The 24,916-nt window shown below is 39.7% G+C and overlaps 1 protein-coding gene across 3 annotated transcripts in view; it reads left to right on the forward strand.

Moving 5' to 3' along the window:
- Positions 1-24,916, forward strand: part of lrrc4ca (leucine rich repeat containing 4C, genome duplicate a) — a 707,523-nt gene that overhangs the window by 362,887 nt on the left and 319,720 nt on the right. The window contains exon 4 of one of the 3 annotated variants that reach the window (XM_052029189.1): positions 17,534-17,594. The exons of the other annotated variants lie outside the window; for them this stretch is intronic. The gene's annotated coding sequence lies outside the window, so the exon portion shown is untranslated. The remainder of the gene's footprint in view (positions 1-17,533; positions 17,595-24,916) is intronic. 3 annotated transcript variants of the gene reach the window in all.

Genomic DNA, 24,916 nt, shown 5'->3' on the forward strand with positions numbered 1-24,916 from the left:
GGAGCAAGTTGACACACATCATTGGGCACATGTTGTGCTGCCAGTTATTCAGACAAACTATACTGTCCACAGATTTAATGCCATCTGTATCTGTTCTTACTCTTCCATCACCTCGCACCTGTATACTACTATTTCTAAAGTTGTGCATTCTTATTTAAATCTGTTCATCATATCTACCTGTTACTTATTATTTACATAAACTGCATTTGTCTCCACCTTAGATCAAGATTGCCTCAAACCCTTTTTCCTTTCTCAACTGCATTTTGCTGTGTGACTTCTTTGTCCTGGTATTAGAGTTCGCAAATGCTGTCTTTAATTTCCTCTGGTTACCATTACAACAGGTGTTGAATTCTGTTCAGGTCCAGTGTTCAGAGCAGCATTAGCTATTCACATTCATGCCAGCCTCCATATATGGCTGTATTTTCTTCTAATGTGAATTATTCCAATTATATCATGTTTCTTGAATACCATTTTCTGTTCTGATGACTCATGACATAAAGGTTATAATTATTAGCAGGCTGGCATTTCACCTCCTACTGTGGACTGTGACATGTCAGTATTTGTCAGCAAACGTGGTTTCTAATTGGTATACCATGCCTTCAGTTCTCCCCGAAACTGTACATTGGGAAGGCCTGTTGTTCAGTTTGTAGATCTTTCTCCCCCCATAGTGTAAAATTTGGAACCATTGGATCTAAAAGACCATCTCATTTCTGCCAGTCTTTTTTCTAACTTTTTTTTTGTTAACTTAGAAGTGTAGAATGTTTGCAGTAAAAAAAAGGAAACCTCTTGTCCCACTATACTTTTGCTGACTTTTTGTAATAGCAATACAATTAGTTTCATTACTCTGCTAATTCTCTGTAGCCCAACAGTTATTTTTCTTTCAAGTTCTTATCTAATTCTTTTTCAGAAACAATTATTGAGTCTGCTTACAGGCAGTGCATTCCAAGTCATAACTAATCACTGCTCAAGAAAGCTCTTCAGCAAAACTAAAGTGCTGATTGTTGACTTCAGGAAGGGGATCGGGTGAACATGCACCAGTCTACATTGTGGGGTTGGCGGTAGAGAGTAGCTTTAAATTCCTGGATGTTAACATATCAGATGACCTGTCCTAGGCCCAGCACTGGGCTGCAATCTAGATGCAATCATTAGGAAAGCATGTCAGTGTCTTTACTTTCTGAGGAGATCAAGGAGGTTCGGTTTCTCACTGAACACTGTGACAAACTTCTACAGGTGAATTGTTGAATGTATCCTGACTGGTTGCACCATGGCCTGGTACAGCAATTCGAATGCACAAAAACATAAGAAGCTGCAGAGAATGGTGGACACTGCCCAATACATCATGGGCATATCCCTACCCACCATTGGTAGTATCTAGAGGAGGCGCTGCCTCAAGAAGGCAACAGCCATCATTGAAGATCCCCACCATCCGGACCATTCTATCTTTTCACAGCTACCATCGGCAGGAGGTACAGAAGCCTGAAGTCCCACACCATCAGGTTCAAGAACAGCTACTTCCCTTCAACCATTTGGTCCTTGAACGAACCAGCAAAACTCTAATCACTACCTCAGTATAGCAACACTATGACCACTTTGATCACTTTGCACTAAAATGGAATTTTTTTTTGTTCTAATTTTGTTCTTTCTTGTAAAAATTGTGGACAATTTATGTTTAATTTATGCTTTTCTTGTGAATGTTGCTTATATGATGCTATGTGCCTGTGATGCTGCTGTAAGTAAGTTTTTCATTGCACCTGTGCATACATGTACTTGTGCATATGACAATAAACTCAATTTTGACTTTTCCTCATGTCATTTTTAATTCTCTTGTTTGATCCCTTTTGCCAATGAAAGTAATATTCAGTTTGTCAAGACACTTCATAATTTTGAATAGTTCTAACATATCATCTCTCAACCTACTCAAAGAATAACCTTGACTTTTCTCTTCTATCCATGTAACTGATTCCATCATCTCTGGGATAATTTTAATAAAATGTTCTGCACCTTCATTAGGTTCATCACTTCTTTCTACAAGTACGTGCCTAGAAATTAGATTTCGCCCTGTTTTTGTGTGTTAAACCAGCGTTGCATTTAGCAGCACCAGCCATTTGGTTACCCCTCGGAAGATCATGATGTTGGCTAAAAAGGGATTCGACAGTGTTTTAGGAGAGTTTACACTCAGAAATGTGCTAAAATAGGACTTTGCAAGGCTTCCTGTCAGAACCAAGCTTGGCTGAGAGCAGTTTCGAATAATTTGCTTCATTGCAATTTGAGAAGTGGGAAAAACTCTAAAAGGCACATTCTCCCTGACAAACAGAAGCGAGCAACACTCACTTACTGCCATGGAGAAGACAGAGGTTACAGGGAAGAGGAAGAAAGTCCCTGGATTTAGTGATAGAGATGGCTTTCTTATCAGTGTGGTATGTGCCAGGAGGGAGGTCCTGTGTGCCAGAGGGCCCAGAACTGGTCAGGACCACAACTGGAATACTTTGGTAGGAAGTGCCTCCAGATATCTCCTCTGGTGTGAGAATACCCACTCATTCAAGCAATCCAGGAATAAGTTTCATATCCCTATTGGATACAGTGAGTTTCAGACCACTGTATAGACTTGCAGCAAGCCATTTCAGAAATTGGCTCATGGATTCATTCATCCATTTATTTATGATCAGTACATACAGTCCAGTAAAGGAGGATGTGAGAGATTATTATATGTGATTTGGACTCCCTCGGTTGATTATTGGCAAACTATGTTGGTGTTAATGACTGGAGTGTGGGGAGGATCACTTCATCTATATTGGAGTATATGATTCAGCAGATTATTTATAAAGTGTTTATCTCTATCAGTGAGTCCCTTATTGCCAGTGCAGTCAATGCGTTCCCTCTCTGGTCTGCTGAGAGATGAAGTGTCTATTCTACTGGGATATCCCCCAGTCGTCTTTCTCATCCTCGTTTTACTCTGGGTCCTGATGCTCTCAATTTGTACATCATATCAGTGTGACTCTGGGTCTGCATACTGCACTCTCTCTGGCACCGTTTGCAGCATTCAGTTCACAATGGTGAAGTCTCAAGACTCATAATCTCCAGCAACAAATACCCAAAGGAGCATCATTGTATCTTATCTTGCATTTCTGAAAGCAAATGTTCTGTTCACCACTTCTAACCTGGAAGCTTATTGTGTTCCAAATACAAATACACATATTTTGTTCAAAGATGTTACTGCTTATCTCTGAGATGCTAACTGTATAGTTTAGAAGGTTTGAAGGTTCACCAAGAGCCTCCAACGCAGTAGGGTTTGAAATTGATTTATAGTGGTTAAATAGATGTTTAAGTTAAGCATCAATCTTGCAGAAATGTTTAAGCAGGCCACACAGTTGTGTGTTATCTTTAGCATACTGAATTTCCAGCAATATAAGCATTGTGCATTTCTGGTGGTGTCATGAAAGAAATCTGGACAAAGAAGATTTAATTGTTCAAGATGTAAAAATGTCAGTCTCTTGGCATTTTAGACGTGTGTATAGATGCATATTTTTTGGATTTCTCTGATGATAGAATGGCAATATGTTTTAAAACATATTCTAAATTCAAAGCTAAACAGAGGGATATCCATTTCCAAAGCCCTTGAAGCTCATTAGAAGTGGCTAATCAGCTTTTTCAGTTTCGAACTTACATTAATACTGCGGAAAATAAAATGTAACTTGTATAATATTGTGGTGTTGTGTATGCAAAAATCTCATTGTCCTTGACACATATTGTTTGTTGTGGCATGTCAAGCTGACCCAATGGCTCAGTGTATTGATTCATCTGTACTTTGTGCTTATCTTCCTTCACCACAAGTAAGTTCAGTGCACTGGCAGTCATTTAATACAATATAGACATGAGAAAAGAAGATACCAAATAAATAAAAATACTGAGGGCGGGGGGGGGATGGGGGGGAATGCCTTAAAATCAGCCTCAGTTTATGTTCATGTTACAATACTTATTTGGGACTGTCAAAATGCTTATAAAGGTTGTGATCACTGGGAATTGAGCAAATATTTTAAATGTGGCTATTGTTAAAAGAGAATTACATAGAACAGTACAGCACAATACAGGCCCTTCGGCCCACAATGTTGTGCTGACCTTTAAACCTTGCCTAATACTATCTAACCCCTTCCTCCCACATATCCCTCTATTTTAAATTCCTCCATATTCTTATCTAGTAACCTCTTGAATTTGAACAATGTACCTGCCTCCACCACCACCCCAGGCAGCGCATTCCATGCCCCAACAACTCTCTGGGTAAAAAACCTTCGTCTGATATCTCCCTTGAATTTCCCACCCATTACTTTAAAGCCATGCCGTCTTGTATTGAGCATTGGTACCCCGGGAAAGAGGTGCTGGCTGTCCACTCTATCTATTCCTCTTAATACTACTGAATTCTACTGAAGAATGTGCTGAATGTTGTGATTTTTTTTATTAATTGAGAATGATTATGCATTGCAACTCAGCTCACGATGTTGTGTTGCATGATATTAGTATTGATATTGGTTTATTATTGTCACTTGTACCGAGGTACAGTGAAAAGCTTGTCTTACGAACTGATCGTACAGGTCAATTCATTACACAGTATAGTTAAATTGAGTTAGTACAGAGTGCATTGATGTAGTACAGGTAAAAAAACAATAACAGTACAGAGTAAAGTGTCACAGCTACAGAGAAAGTGCAGTGCAATAAGGTGCAAGGTCACAACAAAGTAGATCGTGAGGTCATAGTCCATCTCATTGTATAAGGGAACCGTTCAATAGTCTTATCACAGTGGGGTAGAAGCTGTCCTTAAGTCTGGTGGTACGTGCCCTCAGGCTCCTGTATCTTCTACCCGATGGAAAAGGAGAGAAGAGAGAATGTCCCGGGTGGGTAGGGTCTTTGATTATGCTGGCTGCTACACCAAGACAATGAGAGGTAAAGACAGAGTCCAGGGAGGGGAGGCTGGTGTCCGTGATGCACTGGGCTGTGTCCACAACTCTCTGCAGCCTCTTGCGGTCTTGGGTAGAACAGTAGCCGTACCAAGCCGTGATACATCCAGATAGGATGCTTTCTATTGTGCATCGGTAAAAGTTGGTGAGAGTCAAAGGGGAGAAACCAAATTTCTTTAGCCTCCTGAGGAAGAAGAGGCGCTGGTGAGCTTTCTTGGCCATGGCATCTACGTGATTTGACCAGGACAGGTTGTTGGTGATATTCAATCCCAGGAACTTGAAGCTGTCAACCTTCTTGACCTCAGCACCATTGATGTAGACAGGTGCATGTACACCGCCCCCTTTCCTGAAGTCAATGACCAGCTCTTTAGTTTTGTTGACATTGAGGGAAAGGTTGTTGTCATGACACCATTCCACTAAGCTTTCTATCTCCTTCCTGTGCTCCGACTCATCGCTGTTTGAGATACGGCCTACAACGGTGGTATCATCTGCAAACTTGTAGATGGAGTTAGAGCAGAATCTGGCCACACAGTCATGAGTGTATAGGGAGCAGAGTAGAGGGCTGAGGACGCAGCCTTGTGGGGCACCAGTGTTGAGAATAATCGTGCCGGAGGTATTGCTGCCTATCCTCACTGATTGCAGTCTGTTTGTTAGAAAGTCAAGGATCCCGTTACAGTTACAGTTTTCATCTCTTGATATTATGCTTGAAATAGTAGCAAGAAATTAATTTTCACAGTTGGACTGATTAGTAAGTTTACTGATGACACAAAAATTGGTGGACTCATAGACAGCAAAGAAGGTTTTAAAGAGATACAGAGGGACATACGTCATTTGGAAAGTTGGTTGGAGCATTGGCAGATGGAATTTAATCCAGACAAAATGTGAAGAAATGCACTGAGAGACCTTGAGGTGCAAGTTCATAGCTCCCTAAAAATGATAACACAAATGAACAGGGTAGTGAAGAAGACATTCAGCGGGCTTGCCTTCATAGGCCCTGGCATTGAGTATAAGAGTGGGGATATCATGTTGCAGCTGTACAAAACATTGTTCAGGCTGCGCTTGGAGTGTTATGTACAATTCTGGTTGCTACACGATGGGAAGAATGTGGTAGCAATAGAGAGTGCAGAAGAGATTCACCAGGATGTCGCCAGACATGGAGGGCTTTACTTACAGGAGAGATTAGATAGACTAGATTTATCCTCAATGGAATGTAGGAGGCTGAGGGGTGATCTTATTGAGGTTTATAAAATTATGAGAGGCATAGATAGGGCAGTAGTCAGAGTCTTTTTTTCCTGAGGTAGGGAGTCTAAAACGAGAAGGCATGGGTTTAAGGTGAGAGGGGATCCAAGGAGCAAGCTTTTCATACAGAGAGTAGTGGTTGTATGGATTGAGCTGCCAGAGAGAGTGGTAGAGGCAGATACAATTCTGGCGTTTCAATATGTACTTGGATAGGAAGGGAGTAGAGGGATGTGGGCCTAATACAGGCAATAGGATTAGTGTGGATAGGTATCACGGTCGGCATAGTCAAGTTGGGCCAAATGACCTATTTCTGTGCTGTACAAACCTAGAACTTTGACAGTTTTTGACTATACAACAAGACAACTGCATTAACAGCAAAAAAAATTAACCTCATTAGTACTCTGAATGTCTGTTCATTTTTTGATTTGCTTCACACTTCATATAAGGCCTCCAAAACTACTTTTAGGAAACATCAGTAAGCAAATAAAAAGAACAGCGCACTCAAAGTACGGTAGACCAGATGATGAAATCGGAGGATTCAAGTGTGGCCCCTTTGTTTAAATCAATCTCCACTTTAAACTGCCTGGGAATATTTAATGATTAGCTTCACATAGGAGTTATTCCTTTGGAATTTTTCTCAAAGATATGACATTTGTTTTCACTGAAGTTTAATCAGATGTTTAGCAATCAGATTTGCCATGTTGAATTATATCTATACTTGATTATGTTTTCAGCTTTTTTGAAAATAAATGTAACTCTTGGCTGAAGAAGATACTTTGGTGGCAATTACAACTTTTCCCACCTCAAGAAACTGATTGGAGTGGTTCCCTTGCCAGTTTTATATCCACTCATCCACTATTGCAATCCATTGAAGTCAGTGAACAGTAATGTTGGGCAGGACACAACAGGAATATTTCAGCTGATGAGCCTTGTGTTGGCAAGTTTGATTATAGTAGCTGACTAAGAGAAACATGTGAAAATACCAGTGCTGTTGAGGTGTTTGCAACATTTCTGTTTAAATGCACCAACATTGCCTCATAATGCAAAGTCATCTCATTTTTGGATCTCCCCAAGGGGGGTTGGAATTCCAAGTGAAGGGATGTTGGCTGCTAGTCAAATACAATTTCTTTGTGACTGTACCTGCTTTGATATGCAGTGTCCTCTTAGTTTGCCTTAAGAAGGGATGGAAGTAAATATAAGTACCATAGAAACAGAAGACCATCACTGAATCAAAACCTGTGTTGTAATCTTATTTACACTCATGCTAAAAAACTATGTATCTGAAGCATTACTCAATCCAGAGTTAGAGAGACATACAGCACATAAAGAGGCCACTTGGCCCACCATGTCTCGGCTGACCATAAAGTTCATAGCTTTACTAATCATGTTTACCATCACTTAGTCAGTATCCTACTTGCCAATTCCAGTGCTTGTCTAGATGTCCTTAATGTAATGAGAGTGCCTCTCTCCAGCATCTTCTCAGGCAGTGCGTTCCAGATTGCAACCACCCTCTAGGTGAAAAAATTCTTCCATTCTAATGCATTGTGGTCGGACACTTTATTTACAAGAGTATTTTGGATATTTATAAAGCTGTTGTACAATTTGTAGTTGGTACCTCTCTGGTGTAATGATTAACTTTGCTATCCACATATTAAGCTAAGGCTTCTACATCTGACCTTATTAAAAGCTGGCCATTGCACTGCTGGCTCATAAATAAAAAAAACTGAAAATTATTTACACAAAACCCTCAAAGGAGTCAAAGTTTCCATATTTTTATAAACATATAATCAGTGTCAGTCTGCATTAACTGGTAGTGGTTTCCCCTTTAGTCAGAAGTGTCATATCATACTGTGAGCTCATAATCCAGTGTGACATTCAGTATTGGTGGTGATGCTATCATTGGATAATCATGTTAAATTGAAGGTGTCGGTGAAGCTGAATGTTTAGATGTATGTTGAAAGGTGCCTGGGCACAGAGTGTCTGTAGGACGTTAATGAAGAAAGCGGGTCTCTTAACTTTTTGTTTCTTAATGGAGTCTGGAATGAGAAGGATCAGGAGCTGGCTTCCTGCTAGATTCTGGTAGCCTGCTGTTGTCTTCTCATTCTGCTCTTTACCACCCACTTTCCATGACCAATCTGCAAATGGCAGAGTTATCAGAGCTGGGTGATCTTGTGATGGCCTCAGCAGTCATGGTATATCAGAATGTTCAATAGACTTTATGGAAATGAGGCCCAATTTGGAGTGAGCCTCAAACTCCAACTGGGGGTTCTATTTTTCAGATGTGCCACCTTCTTCAGACTGGTTCCTAATGCAAAACGAGTTTGTCAGCCAACTTTAATTTCCTGCTACCAATATCACCAAAATAGCTTACTAATTCATTTATTTCTTTGCTTTGATGTGGAAATTAGTTTCCCTACATTAGTGGCTCCATTTCAAAATCTAATTCATTGGCTGCGAAGTTGTTCTAAGTTAATAAAAGGTGTAATTTTATTTATATGCAGAATCAGTCTGAACGTAAATCTGACGACTAACATGGGCCAAATATTTGCTATCTCTGACAGTAGGTAAAAATAATAAGAACCTCACAATCACAGTTATTTCATTTTGATGAAAAACAAAGCAGCTTGAAAAATCCACATGTCCCTTGTTACCTGTTTTACAAGGCACGTTGATGTGGACAAAATAACTCTATTTAGCTCTGTGTGATCTGAATATGAAACAGAAGTCAAAAGTCAGTGGACATATGGGGGAGAATCCTCCATTAGTTAGAGTTATGCCCAGCATAAATGAAGATGTTTGCAGTTGTTAGAGGCCAATTAACACAGTCCCAGGATGTTGCTACAAAGTTCCTCAGGATAATGTCATAGGCAATGGCTTCATCAATGACTTTTCTTCCATAATGAAGTGGGGATGTTTCTTGACGGTGCATAGTGTTCGATTCAATTCGCGACTTCTCTGCAAATGAACTAATTCATGCCTGCGCCGTCCAGAGCCAAGTAACATTTATGCCAAACTGCCAGACAATGACCATCTCCCCCAAGACAGAGTCAGGGATAGTCATTGTCATACTAAATTGCCTGCCATCAATGCCCTGAGAATCAGCATTGATCTAAAGGATAATTGGACCATTCACATAAATGGCCTGGATTTTCCTGAGAAATTCCAACAATTCTGCATGTGCCTGCCAGCATTTCCCCACGTGATGGAAGGGAAATTCAGGACCTCCATTTAAGCAAACGTGAAAGTGGAAGAAGTCCCGAATCTCCTGAAATGTCCTCACCACTGTCATTCTGACTATCCTCAGAGATGATCAAAAACATTCAAGTTGTCAGGGACTGGGACAGCTGCTTCAGGCTCGGGGCAGGGGTTAAATGGCTGTCAAAGCATTTCTGTCAGGTTTTTGATCAGAAGGCCTTGTGCTGCATGGATTTCTTGAATTAAGTCAAAGCAGACTTTGTTGAATAAGTTTCTGTCAGGGATATGCTAAAGTTAAGAGCAGGTTTATTGAGCAGGCATTCTACCAGGAATTTCTGGGTCAATATTGTGGCCATAAGAATAGGTCAGATGTTGGATTTTTGTCATTGGGTGAGCCACCTCCTGACTCCCAAATCTTTTCCACCATCTATGAGCACCTCAGACATGTGAGAGAATGCTCTCAAATTGTCTGCATGAGTCCAGCTCCAAAACATCACAGAAGTTATCCAGGAAAAAACAGGCTGCTTGATCTGTACCCTACCTTCTTCCCTAATCATGGTAAGTCACCCTCTTAAACCAGTGGTGTTGATACTCCCATTATATATGAGGCAGGATATTCCAAGGTTCTGCCCCCGTGATGCTGAAAGAATACTGACATATTTCCAATCAAGGTGGTGAATGGCTTGGAGGGGAATTTGAGGCTGGTGGTGTTCCTCTGTTCCTGGTGTCCTCATTCTTCTTGGTGGCAGGGGCCACTAGTTTAATGTGGGACTGGTTTAGTTGAAGTATGGAAAGATACCTTGTGGCTGGCACATAGTGCAACCATGATGTACTCTGAAGGGACAATATTTCCAAGGTTCTGAGGAGTTCAAAGGTGAGTCATCCATCATAAAATATTTTGATGCAGACCTGTGTTTATAGCTTTTATGTGATTGGTCGAGTTCATTTTCTGGCTGATGGTGACCCGCACCTTTTCCTCCAATGTGCTGATCCTGGGCTATTTGACAATACAAGTAATGCTATTGAAGGTAAAGAGGAGGTGATTAGAGTCTCACTTGTTGGAGGTGGTCAGTGTTTGGTTCTGTCACTTGTTGGAGGTGGTCGGTGTTTGGTACTTGTGTGGTGCGAATGTTATTTGCCACTCAGGAGCTGAAATAGTGCATGTGCTACTTTATTATCTGAGGGACTGCAAATGAAGTTGCACGTTCGCTAGGTCAGTGAACATTTCTGCTCTTATGATGGACAGAATATCATGAACAGAGCTGCTGAACATTTAAGCCATTGCCTCATTGTTAGTATTTATGCTTTAAAAGGTGTGAAGCTAATTGAACTAATTCCTTTTAATTATTAGCCTGTTAACTCCAAACATAAGTGGCATTCCTAATTTTGCAACATTAAAGCTGGCATCAATCCTGTCAAATTGGGAAAGCTATAAAGTTTTGTTGTGTTGTTGTTTAATTACTGTTTCCAAGCTTAAACTACACTGCTGGGAGACTCTTGCTGAATACAAGACAGCCACATTTACAATAAAAAAAAGGAAATACTGGAAGTCCTGAGCAAGTCCAGCAGCAGCAGAGCAGATGGGATACAAACTCAACATTTTCAAGTCAATGATCTTGCACCAAAGCTGAGGAAACTTGAGCGTAAAACAAGTTTTACATTGCAGAAAAGGGGGTGGGCTTGAGACGGAGAGGAAGGAAAATAAGAAGAAAAATAGCAATACTGAGACAGTAGTATATGCTACAGAAGCAAAACACTGCAGGTACTACAAATCTGAAATAAAACAGAGAATGCTGAAAATTCTCAAGTGGTCCAGCTGCATCTGTGGAGGGAGAAACTGAGTTGATAAGCTTTCATTGGAAACAAAACTAGAAAATGCTGGAAGAACTTGGAAAGTCAGGCAGCATCTATGGAAACAGAAACAGTCAAAGCTTTGGGTCTGTGGCCTTTTGTCAGACCAGATTTTGCATTTTCATCAGACCTGAAATGTTGACTTTTTCTCTTTTCAGAGATGCTGCCTGACTTGCTGAGTTTTTCAACATTTTCTGTAATGTTTCAAATTTCCAGCATCTGCAGTTTTTTTTTGATTTTCATAATCTTTCATTGGAATTAGACAGTACAGATGCAAACTGGAAAGGCTAATTTTCTGAAATAGTTGAATTCTTTGTTAAATTCTGAGACTTGAATTGTGCCAGGTTGGTAGATGAGATGTTGTTCCCCAAGTTTATGTTGGGCTTCATTGGAACAGAGTAAGAGATCAATGGTGGTGAGGAAATAGAACACAGAACATAGAACAGTACAGCACAATACAGACCCTTCAGCCCACAATGTTGTGCCGACATTTAAGCCTCACCTAAGACTGTCTAACCCCTTCCTGTCACAAAGGAAGTGGGATGGAGAATTAAAATCACAAACAACTCAGCAACTTGTAAGTACAGGGTCATCCAGCAGGTGCTACTGACTGAAGTTATAGCCAGCAGCCTACTCTGCTCCTTTTCATTCTCGACATTTTAAGGAACAGAGGATGTGGCAAAACTGCTCTGCCGCTGCATTGAATTTCATCTGAACTACCTTCTTTAACTATTGAGTGAGAAACTGATACCACAGAAATAGCAACTTTGGAGACTGTCAATAGGATATTCACTTCGACTGCATCCAGCTCAGTAGTTATGTTTTCAGCTGTGGGATGGTATATTAATTTTTGTCAGGTACAATGACTTGTAATGGAATAGTGGCTATTCAGAGGCAAATTTTACCTGAAACTGTTGTACTCCACTCCTGGTGTCAGACCTGCAGCTGAGTGTGGGGTTTGCAGCTAAAAGCAGAGTCATTGTAGGCTGCAAGATTGTCAGGGACTTTAAATGATGCTGAACAGTTCTGATATTCCATCAAAATCAATGAAAAATCAATTAAACTGTATGAGAAAAGTGATTAAAAATGTAAGAAAATAAAAAATAAAATCACATAAAGAACTTAAAACTTCTTGAACAATGAAAGATACTTCAAGAAATGTAAATAACCTTATATTTAGCCTTCTGCCTCATGGAGAATTATAAGAATCTCGTGCAGCTCCGCTGGATTCCACAAGGAGTCCCACACTGAAGCACAGCTGGGAAGCTGTCAGAGCTGCTGTACCTGCATGATCAAACCTTCTGCATTCACGCAGGGGTCTCAATCCTTTGGCACTTACGGTGGGCAAATGCTGACAGTTACATTCCCAGCTAGAAAAGACTGCTTACATTTTAATTTAAAGTACAATTTTAAGCATGCAATATCTTATGCAGCAGAAAATTATTCCTAACATTTCACGAGAAGCTCTTATATTTGAAAAAAAATTGTATTTGATGTCAGTTTTTATATACCCTTTTCAATCTTACATATATCTCGAAGATTGTTATCAGTGCTGGATGAAAAATGGAAGTTTCTCTAATACTTTCTCATGACTCAGGCGCTCTTGGTGATTGGAACCACATCCAATACTCAATCTCCATGATGCCAACATGTACATGTCTGGCATGGCAAAGCATTTGCATTTTACTTCGTCAATAGGTAATAGTCAATTAGTGGATCCCTTGGTAACCAGTTTGGAACTTCACCGAACACTTTTTTCATCCATTTAATACATTGCACAGCAATCTAATTCTTTGAGACAGATAAATGCCTTGAAAACTATAGTTTAAGTTTTGTAAATACATCATTTCCCAACCAAATGCACTGGGTGTTGGTATATTCCTACCTTTGCCAAGTTGCTAAATTTGAAAGTACTCTTTCATACAAATTGTCGAAAACTACCAAAATTATTTTGAATGCTTGCAAAATTAGACTTCTCACATTCAGAGTGAAACTTTTCAGGACAGTCTCTCAGAAATGTTATTGGTTTAGCTTGAGGGTGAAATGGGCATTGTACATATGCTGAATCAGCCAAAGATCACTTCTCTGCTTTATAAAGGTCTGAAGGAAATAAATGTATTGCTTGAACGTGAGCTTCCCTCTCCATGGGGACAATTCAGAATCATCCTTCAATTTTTGAGCAGATTCTATTGCCTTTAAATAAAAGAAGGTGGGAACAAAAGTGCCATAACAGGTGAGCAAATTGTCCACTTTGCTAATTGCTAAAAATTCAATGAAAAATTGCTAAAACTTGCCATTCAGCAACAGTATTTCAGTGTAGAAGCATAGTCGTGAAAACACAAGCAAGCATTTGCCAGGAGGTTCAGGGCTTCTGTACACACTTCTGAGAGAATCCAAGATGTAAGGCCTGTGGGCAAATGCTCCAAAATCTGACCTTCTATATTTGCTTAATAACCTTTATTGCTTTCGATAGAATTCCTCATCTGTATCATTCCATTCTAAATTCATTCCATAGCACAGTAAATATATTTCACCACAGTAAACTGGTGGAATCTGAAATGTATGTAGAACCAAGTAGTGCAAGCAACTTATGAAACAGAACAATAAAGATTGGTACCACTGCTCCCAGTTCAGATCTGGCCCTTTTCTTTTCGCAGTATTTTTTTTCTTTGTTTCCATCTTGCTCAGATTCCTCCACAATATTTCTTATACAGCATCATTTGTTTGCATAAATGTGACCAGTCTTTCTTGACTTATCTTGGTTCTCTTGACTTTCATTCTTTCCCAAAAACAAAATGGTCAGCTGCTCTCGGCAGTTGGCTATAAAAGGCAAAACTCAATGGTATCACATTGTACATGTTGTGATTGACTCTTGCCAGATATTTCAGCATTCATGATTTGAATCTTACACGGATTGATTCAGTGAGATCATTAGTGTTACTTTGTTGCATAGTATTCCTGTAGGGGGCAGAGGGGATGGTAGGGGCAAGATAGGGAATTGGGGGCGTTGGTAGGGGGAAGCAAATGCAGTTCAGATTTTTGAAGTGAACAAGTCAAGACAGCAAGAGTCTGAGACTGAATTCTTCCATTTTTCAGAACCAATATTGTTGTCCTACTTGCCACAAACTTAAAATTTTCAACATTTTTCCAAAAGTAGATCTGCGTGTTATCTAACAAATGGATAGGGGAGTCTAAAACCAGAGGGCATAGGTTTTAGGTGAAATGGGAAAGATTTAATGGGGATCTGAGGGGCAGGTTTTTCATACAGAGGGTGGTGGGTATATGGAACAAGCTACCAGAAGAAGTGGTAGAGGCAGGTACAGTTATAACATTTAAAAGACATTTGGACAGGTACATGGATAGAGAAGGTTTAGAGGGATATGGGTCAAATATAAACAAATTGGATTAGCAGAAATAAGCATTTTGGTCAGCATGGGCGAGTTGGGCCAAAGGATCTGTTTCCATTGCTGTATAATTCTATGAATCTAAATAATTGCTACTGAACTTTCATGACTAGGTTCAGTTTGGAATATTCACTGCTAATATTCTGCATTACGGATGACATTTGTTTTGCTTTTAAAAGGCTGAACTTCAAAAGCCCTGAAGATTGAATTTGACAAGGACTTTGGATCATTAAAATTTCAGCTGATGCCGATGCTGAACTCTAAATCCCCATTTTTACTCACTGGCGAAAATACCAATCACTGAGCACACTCCATGTGACATTAAGAACTGACTGAGTGCACTTAATGCAGTGAAGTCTATGGTCCTGACAATATTCTAGCCTTTCTGCTGCATATTATCCTTCTAACCAAGGTATTCCAGTAAAACTATGGGTCTGGCATTTATTTGATAATATGTCAAATATTTTAGGTATGACTTGATCACAAAAATTGACAACTTTTGTGGAGTAACAACTCCCCTATCAACTTCCCCTCAGTCAGCCAGATACTGATCGTGTCCCGCAAGTCAACATCAATGAGTCCCTCACTATCAATGTCTCGAATCTCACCATTGACTATTAATATAACTGAATGTGTCAAATGAGTAGGAGAGAATGGGTGTGTGCTAATCATGCTTTTGGAGGACCACATTTATTGGTATTGGTTTATTATTGTCACTTGTACCGAGGTACAGTGAAAAACTTGTCTTGCATACCGATCATACAGATCAATTCATTACACAGTGCAGTTACATTGAGTTAGTACAGAGTGCATTGATGTAGTACAGGTAAAAAAAAGTACAGAGTAAAGTGTCACAGCTACAGAGAAAGTGCAGTGCAATAAGGTGCAAGATCACAACAAGGTAGATCGTGAGGTCATAGTCCATCGTATAAGGGAACTGTTCAATAGTCTTATCACAGTGGGGTAGAAGCTGTCCTTAAGTCTGGGGGTACGTGCCCTCAGGCTCTTGTATCTTCTACCTGATGGAAGAGGAGAGGAGAGTGAATGACCTGGGTGGGTGGGGTCTTTGATTATGCTGGCTGCTACACCAAGACAATGAGAGGTAAAGAGGGGAGGCTGGTGTCCGTGATGCGCGGGGCTGTGTCCACAACTCTCTGCAGTTTCTTGCGGTCCTGGGCAGAGCAGTTGCCGTACCAAACCATGATGCATCCAGATAGGATACTTTCTAATGTGCATTGATAAAAGTTGGTGAGTGTCAAAGGGGACAAACCGAATTTCTTTAGCCTCCTGAGGAAGTAGAGCCGCTGGTGAGCTTTCTTGGCCGTGGCATCTATGTGATTTGACCAGGACAGGCTGTTGGTGATGTTCACTCCCAGGAACTTGAAGCTCTCAACCCTTCAACTTCAGCACCATTGATGTAGACAGGTGCATGTACACCACCCCCTTACCTGAAGTCAATGACCAGCTCTTTTGTTTTGTTGACATTGAAGGAAAGGTTGTTGTCATGACACCTTTCCACTAAGTTCTCTATCTCCTTCCTGTACTCCGACTCATCACTGTTTGAGACACGGCCTGCAACAGTGGTCTCATTTGCAAACTTGCACCTATTTCTGGCTTATCCACTTTAACCCCTTCACTCCACTGCCACTATTACCAGTTTAATGTTGGATGTTCTCTAGGTTCTGACTTTTTTTTTACTGCTTATTGTTGAACTTTTCTTACTTTATATTCTGATGCAACATATTATTTCATTTTTGCCATTGTTAACAACACTTATTAAGAGAAAATTAGTGATCAGAAAAAACATTTGTAATATGTGTCTTTGCACTGTTTGTAGATGATTAGAGTGAGCTGATTTCTTTCTTACTGATGTCCTTAAATATTTATAAACAGACAAAATGACACAGTACTTAATAAATCACTTTTGTGGTTTATTGGATACTACTGACTCGTCTAAATGAGTTTTGGCCATAATGTTCACAGAGGTAAGTTGTAAAGGATCACATACATCCTCCAGATGGAATTTGCCAGGATTGGTTATGACTTAAGTTGCTGCCATGAGCAATTGAATTTTAGTTTGCAGATACCTGCTTAGAAGATAGTCTAGTGGTGAAATATGCTATTATTAGTCCTAAATCCAGTAGGCAGAGCAGATGGCACGGTGAAAGGAAGAACCTGGTAGATGTGTGTTTTCTGACAGTTGCGACTCTTGAATTCCCTTGAGGATTGAGAATGCATCAGATGGAAACTGTAAATAGTCACCTGATCTGACAGTATGTTTCAATTCACTGAGAGAATTTACTGTGATTGATGTTTTGAGTAAGATCCATCCAGGCCTGCTGCTGACCTGAAAATGTCTTCAGTCTTCACTGTATGAAGCTTGGAATAATTAACCTATGTTTTGCAACGAATAAGAAAGAATGAGACAGGAGTTAAGTGATAAGCCAAGACATACTTTGAGGCTACATATTTAATCTAGCAATGATATGAACACTTCCATGTATGGCAAGTTAATCATGTCCTGTGTATCTAGTTGCAAATACTCAATTCCAAAGTAATAGTACTGACAAGCAGCACAGCCAAAGTCAGTGTTTGGCTCCAATACTTCCAAAGCTCAAATATTTACAAAATTGTAAAACAAAAACCGTGAAAAATGGTAGAACAATTTATGATTCAAAAATAAGAATATTGAAAGTCTCTTGAGGGATAATTATTAATGGATGCTTTTTACCTGAACTTGAATTTCAATTTTGCTGTAAAGAGAGTTGAGCAACTATTGCCAGATTTTTAATGTCATTATTCCCAACATTTTCAATTACTCAGTGTTTTCATAATATTTAAATGTCAGAGTGAAGGATGACAAGAATTAATTTTGCTATGTTGTTTTATTTTCAGAAATCGCATTAGTTTTCAACTATATACCACAAAGATGTGGCTCTTCTTTAGTTCTACAAAGGTACTGTGACATTTCTCTCTGTTATTTTAATCCAGCCAATGCAATGTCAAATGACAATAACCCTGTCAGTGCAGTATTTGAGCAACAGTGGGAACATTTAACTCAAATTGAATGCAATAGGAAAAATAGGTTTACATCAAGTGTGAAATGCATACCCATTAGAAGCCCTCCATATTGATTAAACTAGGATGACCAAGTGTTCTGAACTTTGCCATGGATACCTTTTATTCATCTTCAAGCCAGTTTTCTTCATCCAAATTAAAGTTATATCTTGTATCTTCTCAGTCTATTGCTATAATTAACTATGCCTAATAGCTTTGCAGAAATTGAAGTTCAAATGCTTCCTTAAGCTAAACAATACAGTTTACATTTACCTAAGTATCAGGTAAGAGAGATTACTTACTCCAACAACCTACAAGAGCTAACAGCTTTCTAGCCGCATTCTTCCACAAATCCCAGACTAAATCTGACCCTTTGCCCAGTGGACAGTTGGCTTTTCCTTGCCTCATGCCAACTTGAAAATCATTGCTGAGGGATCAATTTTCCTCTCATAATCTTGTGATGGGAGCCCTATTGTTGTGCTGTGGTTGAGATCAAGAAACTCAAGAGCTGAAGCTAATACCTTCAGTGATCTATGTCAGGAGTGTCCATCACTGAGTATACCTGGAACAATTAGGTTTCATTCACACCCGAGACCCAAGTAAACCATGTCCTAATGCTTATTTCCTTTACTCCAGATTCCCTACATGCTAACCTCCCGCCCACTACTCACCCCAGTTTTCCAATTGCTCCAAGCCTCAGCCTTCTAAATCAACCCTGCTCCCATCCCCTGACCAGCAAATTTACCAATTTACTGTTTCCTCAAACTCCCTAATTTCCTGACCTTCTCTTGAGTCCTGACTAACTGACTTCACAGCCTCCCAAATCTCTGGTCAGAGACTGTAATTTCCAAGTGAAGGGTTCTGTCTCCTGCCAGATAAAGCCCCTGTATGTTCTGATCAGACCCTTAATGTCTAAATTCTACTGCTCCCCCCGCCCCTCACTTCCCCCACCAACCACCCGACCTACTTGCCAGATCCCGGTCAGGCATTCAAAGTCCAAACATTATCCTCCCCCTACCCACCTTGCCTCAGGCCACAAGAAGGTTTCTAAGTGCAGAACTCCACCCCCAGCCTTGGCCTCTGTCCTTTTGTGTAACAGTGATTCAGTAGCTCTTGAGACCTTAGGCACTACTGACATTTGCTGAACAGGATCCACAATGAAAACTATTGTGGGTATTCTCCACAGCAGCCATATATATTCTTGGGCTTGTAACTCATACAGTCATATAGCACAGAAATAGGTCCATGGCCCAACTGGCCTATACCGACCAAAATGCCCATCCAAGCTCGTCCCACTTGCCCACATTTGGCCCTTATCCCTCTCAACCTTTCCTATCCATGTACCTGTCCAAGTGTCTTTCAAAAGTTGTTATTGTACCTGCCTGAACTATTTCCTGTGGCTCATTCCATGTCCCCACCACCCACTGTGTGTAAAAAAAAATAAAAGTTGCCCCTCAAGTTCCTATTAAAACTCTCCCCTCTCACATTAAAATCTATACCCTCTAGTTCTCAATTCCCTAATCCTGGGAAAAAGACTGAGTGCATTCATCCTATCAAAGTCGAGTTTATTGTCATATGCACAAGTACATGTACACACAGGTGCAATGAAAAACTTACTTACATCACAGGCACAGAGCATCATATAAGCAGCATTCACAAGAAAAACATAAATTAAATGTAAATTATACACAATTTTTACAAGAAAGAACACAATTAGAACAAAAAAAGTCCATTTTAGTGCAAAGTGATCAGAGTGGTCATAGTGTCGCTAAACTGTAGTGGTGTTTAGGATTTTGCCAGTTAGTTCAAGACCGAATGATTGAAGGGAAGTAGCTGTCCATGAACCTGGTGGTGTGGGACTTCAGGCTTCTGTACCTCCTGCCCAATCGTAGTTGTGAAAAGATGGCATGGCCCGGATGGTGTGGATCTTTAATGATCGCTGTTGCCTTCTTAAGGCAGCGCCTCCTGTAGGTACTACCAATGGTGGAGAGGGACACATCTACAATATCAGCCCTCTCCAACCTCTATAAGATCACCCCTCAGTCTCCTACACTTCGGAGGGTAATATGGCAGATGTCGCGTGCATGGACTAACTCCACCCTGATAAGTGTAACTCCATTACACTTCTGACTTGCACCTTGTAGACAGTAGAATGCAATGTGGTAGTGTGGAAGGTGTGATGTGCATAGGCTAACTTCACCCAGGCAAGCGGAGAGTCTGCCAGCACACTCCTGACTTGTGCCTTGTAGCTGGTAGAGAGCGATTGTGTCGTGTGGCAGATGTTGTGTGTATAAACTAACTTTATTCAGCCAAGTCAGGCTAGCTACAGCAACAGTTTTCATTAACAGTAGGTTCCATGGAGTCCAACCTTTCTCATATTTGGGATTGTATTTGGGATGAAAATTGTGCAGTAATGACCTCAGAACAGTGGCATTTCTAGTTTCTTCTATGGTTCTGTATAATAATGCACATAGCAAGCACAGAACATGTAACCAAAATAATTGATTGAAGACAAACAACAATCAACCACATACAGTGTCCGATAAAGTAGTGCATCAGAAGTCATACCACATGATAGACAGAGTGCTGAAAGGAATGGACGCATGTATTACATTGCTTTCTCTTGCTACGTGCAAGTTTCTTCTTGCAAGGGGTCTTCATAGTCAGATTTCAGATCCAAGTTTCAAGTTTATTGTCATCGGCATACATACCCAGAGTATAAATGCCATGAAAATTAGCTTTTTATAGCAACAGCACAGTACATTGCAAACATGACAACATAAATTATACATAATTTACATGACAGAATAAACAAAATTAAACATAACAACATTAGTGCAAGCTGAGGGAAATAGAGTCCAAGGTAGAATTACGTTTTTTCAGGCCGGTTCAAGAAGCTGATGGCTATGGGGAAGAAGAAATTTTAAATTACCTCAGCATAGGAAAGCAATCCTATGCTGAGGTAATATTGTTGCATCAACCAGCTCAACTAACTGCAGTGGCTGATGCAACCATATATCAGGAGTTACGGCATGTGGTCCACAAAGGCATACTGGTACCTAATATATTATGCAAACCAACATTTGAAACTTCAAATTATTGTTAATCTGATGAAGCTATTTTATGTTTCTACCATATGGAGTAATTTGATAAGGATAAAGCTATGTTTTCTATGTATAGTGTTTGCTTATTATCTCTGAGGAACATACCAGAATATTTGGAGAGGTGTTAATGACTGGAATGAAGCAACTGCTGGCTAATATGTTAATAAAGTTATTACCTAAGATATGACAGTACTATATGTGCAGCACAGTGGCAAAACAGTGTTGCTGCCTCACAGTTCAAATGGCCCAGCTTCAATCCTGACCTCCAGTGCTGTCTACATGGAGATTACACATTTTTGCTGTGGCAACATGATCTGGTTTCCTCCCATGTGCCAAAGTCATACAGGTTGGAAGGTTTAGTAGCCACTGTAAGTTACCTTAGTGTAGAGGAATGATGGAAGAATCAGGGTGGAGGTGATGAGCACGTGAGTGAGAAGAGATTACAGGGGAATATATCGGGGAATGGGAATGATGGGAATGCTCTGAGAGCTGACCCTGACTCATTGGGCCAAATGGCCTTCTACATCAAAAGAGAATATGAGAAATATCTATAGCGTATTTGATTTGTTAGTTTTTACCATGCATTTTACTGGTCATAGCAGAGTTGTTGCTGATGAGAGTGAAGACAGATAAATTGACATCAATCATCTCTAATTCTAACTTTGTGAAAATATATACTCAAGGCATGCACCTTGGCAATTCCATGAAATCTGCATCCAAACCTGAATCTTACTTTCATTAATTCCTTGTTCATACTTGTTATCGTTTTTCACATTTTTCACATGTTAGATGTATGGAAAATGGAAATGTGTCTTTGGGAGACAAGTATGTTTCTCTAAGTCTGATTTTAAGCAATCGCTTGGGGAGGGGGTGCTCTGAGTGGTTTTTGATTTGTACCATCATTTCCACAATCACAATAGTGACATGTATCATAGAGGATGACAGCTGTCAATATAAGCAACACAAGTTGGTCTGATAATGAATGAAAAGCTTGCTTTACACCAGGCTAGATGTTTATGTCTAATGATAAATATGGTGTAAAACAAACTGCTAATTTGCTATCCAACCAAAGTGTGCTATTAACATTGCCTAATTTCACTCTCATACTGCGAACTGCTATTAATAGCAGAATATGAGCAATCTTTGAAATAACTGTAAAAATATCTCCCCTTTGCATTGAATTGAATTCTCTAAGTAGTCGTAAAATTTGGACTTGGAACAAATACAGGATGCTGATTATACCTAGGAGACAAATGCCTTCCAAATGAGTTATTAAGTTAGAGCTTTTAGATCAACTGAATCACTAGATGCATATTTATTCCTTACACCTAGGTTTTAACAGTTACTTGAAATAAAGTGAAGTGCGTGGCAATGGGATAACACTAAAGAGAGTTAACAATAGGTCCATAACTTTGACTGTTTGACATAGAAAACATCTACATTGGATCTCATGTCCAAGCAAGCACGTAGAATAGCTACAAGTATGAAAAGGGGATTGACGAGTGTGACACAGATTACAAGGAGACAGTTTTGCTCATCCATGACTAAGATTTTTGGAATCTTAAGCACAAATTAAATTATCTTGCACTTCCAGTAAGATATTATATTTGAAGGGAAGAATGGTCATACACTGGAAATGGAGTTCCAGTGGTCACTGGATTCATATCTTGAGACCATGACTGTTGATCTGGAGGTGTGAGATTGAAGACCACCACATTAATTTGGGAACTTCAATTGAATCGATTGAATAAATCTGGAGTAGATACCTAGTACTGCTGCTACAAAATGATAAAATTTCATGACGTATGTCAGTGATAATAAACCTGATTAGTATCAGTAATAGCGACCATGGAACTCTTGGACGAGCTTAAAAATCCAGTTCCTTTTGGGATGGAACCCAAGCCATCCTTGTATGTCCCATGTCTTGAATGGGACTCCAGATCTGCCAATCCGGTTGACTCAAAACTGCAGCTTAAAATGGTTCAGAAGTCACACAGTTTAAGGGGAACTGGAGATGAACAACAAGTGCTGTCCTTGCCATAACACCTAGCTTTTGTAAACACAATTGAAAAAACATGAGAATTACTGAATTAACTTTATTGCTGAAAGTGGGAATAAACTTTAGAATATATGTTACAAATTACAGGTTAAAAAATGCTGGTTCAGTTATTAGTATGTTCTTGCAATTCCAGTAGGATATTATATTTGAAGGGAAAAATGGCCATACACTGGAAATGGAGTGAATTAAGATGAAAAACTTAGAACAAAATAAGCTAATGTAATGATTGTTATAAACAAAATCCAATCATACAAATTTCACTTAAATAATATATTTTAGCAAATTTGCTCAGTTAGTTTATCCTCATTTTAAAAAAAAGAAAAATAGTTAACCTCAGAAGAATAATTTGGCTTGTCTCATTTCTCCATAACCCTTCTTAGCAATTATTTAATATCACCGGGATGGCACGGTAGTGTAGCAGTTAGCACAATGCTATTACAGGGCCAGCGATTGGGGTTCAATTTCCGCCGCTGTCTGTAAGGAGTTTGTACGTTCTCCCTGTGACTGCGTGGGTTTCCTCGGGTGCTCCAGCTTCCTCTCACATTCCAAAGACGTACAGGTTAGTAGGTTAACAAGGGTGTAATTGGACGGCGTGGGCTCGTTGGGCCAGAAGGGCCCGTTACCGTGCTGTATAAATGAAGTTTAAATTTAAGTACCTGACAGAACTGGCTTGTCTGTAATGGTGATCCTTTAGAGAATATGTCTTGTGACCGATCTGCTTTCATCATTAGGAAAACAGTGCTTAAACTGTTGCACATTTATTCCTTGCACCTTAGTTTTAGCAGTAACTCTGAAATGCATAGCAATGGATAACACCATAGGAAATAACTAAGGGACCATAACTATGACATATCTGATATGTAAATTAAGTGGAGTTGATTTATGCTGCTTGATTCTTTGAGGATTGTGAGTCTTTATAGAGCTTTTATGTTTGCTGCAATGTTGTTATTTTCTGCATTTTTATCTTTATGACAAGCATTTCTTTACAGAAACCGTAGTAAAGTAATAAATATATTGTAAAGCAAACTTGCTCAGTGAAGGTTTCAATTTGTGTAAATAGACCTGACTGTTGAGCCTTTTCTTTTAAAATCCAATGGAATGGTGAACATGCTGTCATGATTAGAGTATTGTATCGGTGCAATAGGTTGTCTGCTGGATGAATTATTCAGCTTTTATTTATGAAATCAACATATTCAGGAATAAAAAGCTAATTGCAATCAGTGATCACTACTTGACGTGAAAGTCAGGAAATTCCTTGGAGCTGGTTGTCCTTTGCCAATGTTACTCCCAGTAGAGGATGTTCCTCTGAAGTTGGGGAAGAGGGTAAAGGGAAGGTGACTGCCCATACAAATATGAACCGCTACTGTGTGATAAAGATTGACGAAATGTTCTGCTTTTGAACTGTTAATTGGATCCAGAAAAAAACATCTAAGTGTAGCACTTTTGCACAAGAACACATGGTAAGCATGAAATTATGAGACTGCTGTAATAGTGTAATAATCAATAATTGAAGAAAGGTATGCCTCTTTTCAAAGTTGTTACATGTATTGTACATCCTTCTTTTTCATCCTTCTGCAACTTCTTGCTTTGAGTTCACATCAGTGCTGAACAGTTCCTCCTTCTATCTATTGCCAAACTATATCTCTCACATAACCTAAAGTGGAATTTTTCCAGTTACTTTCCTTCCATTTTTATCAGATGGCAATACTGAAATTGCAAGCCAGTGCAAAGCAGTTCTTTTATGAACGAGATTTTTATTTCCCATTTCCCTTTCCACCTTCCAAATGAAGGGAATTGTTACTCTCGTCCACTGTGCTGAAAGTTTTTTTTTCCATCCTTGTATCAGTCAATGCCCTGGGGTTGATGATGACTTGCTTCCACTTCAGTTCTTAGGAGGGGAAGATGCCTGTGCATGGTTTCTTTTAAACTTGGGTGGGTGCTGTATTCCAGCTACCAGACGATCCTGACAGAGTAAGATCTTGGTCCTGTAACAAGGAGGTCCAAGACATTTGGAAATCTGGCTCAGCTGTGCCGACTCGGCACACACATATACGCACC

The sequence above is a fragment of the Pristis pectinata genome, chromosome 14 (assembly GCF_009764475.1).
Source record: "Pristis pectinata isolate sPriPec2 chromosome 14, sPriPec2.1.pri, whole genome shotgun sequence".
In the NCBI taxonomy this organism is placed as follows: domain Eukaryota; kingdom Metazoa; phylum Chordata; class Chondrichthyes; order Rhinopristiformes; family Pristidae; genus Pristis; species Pristis pectinata.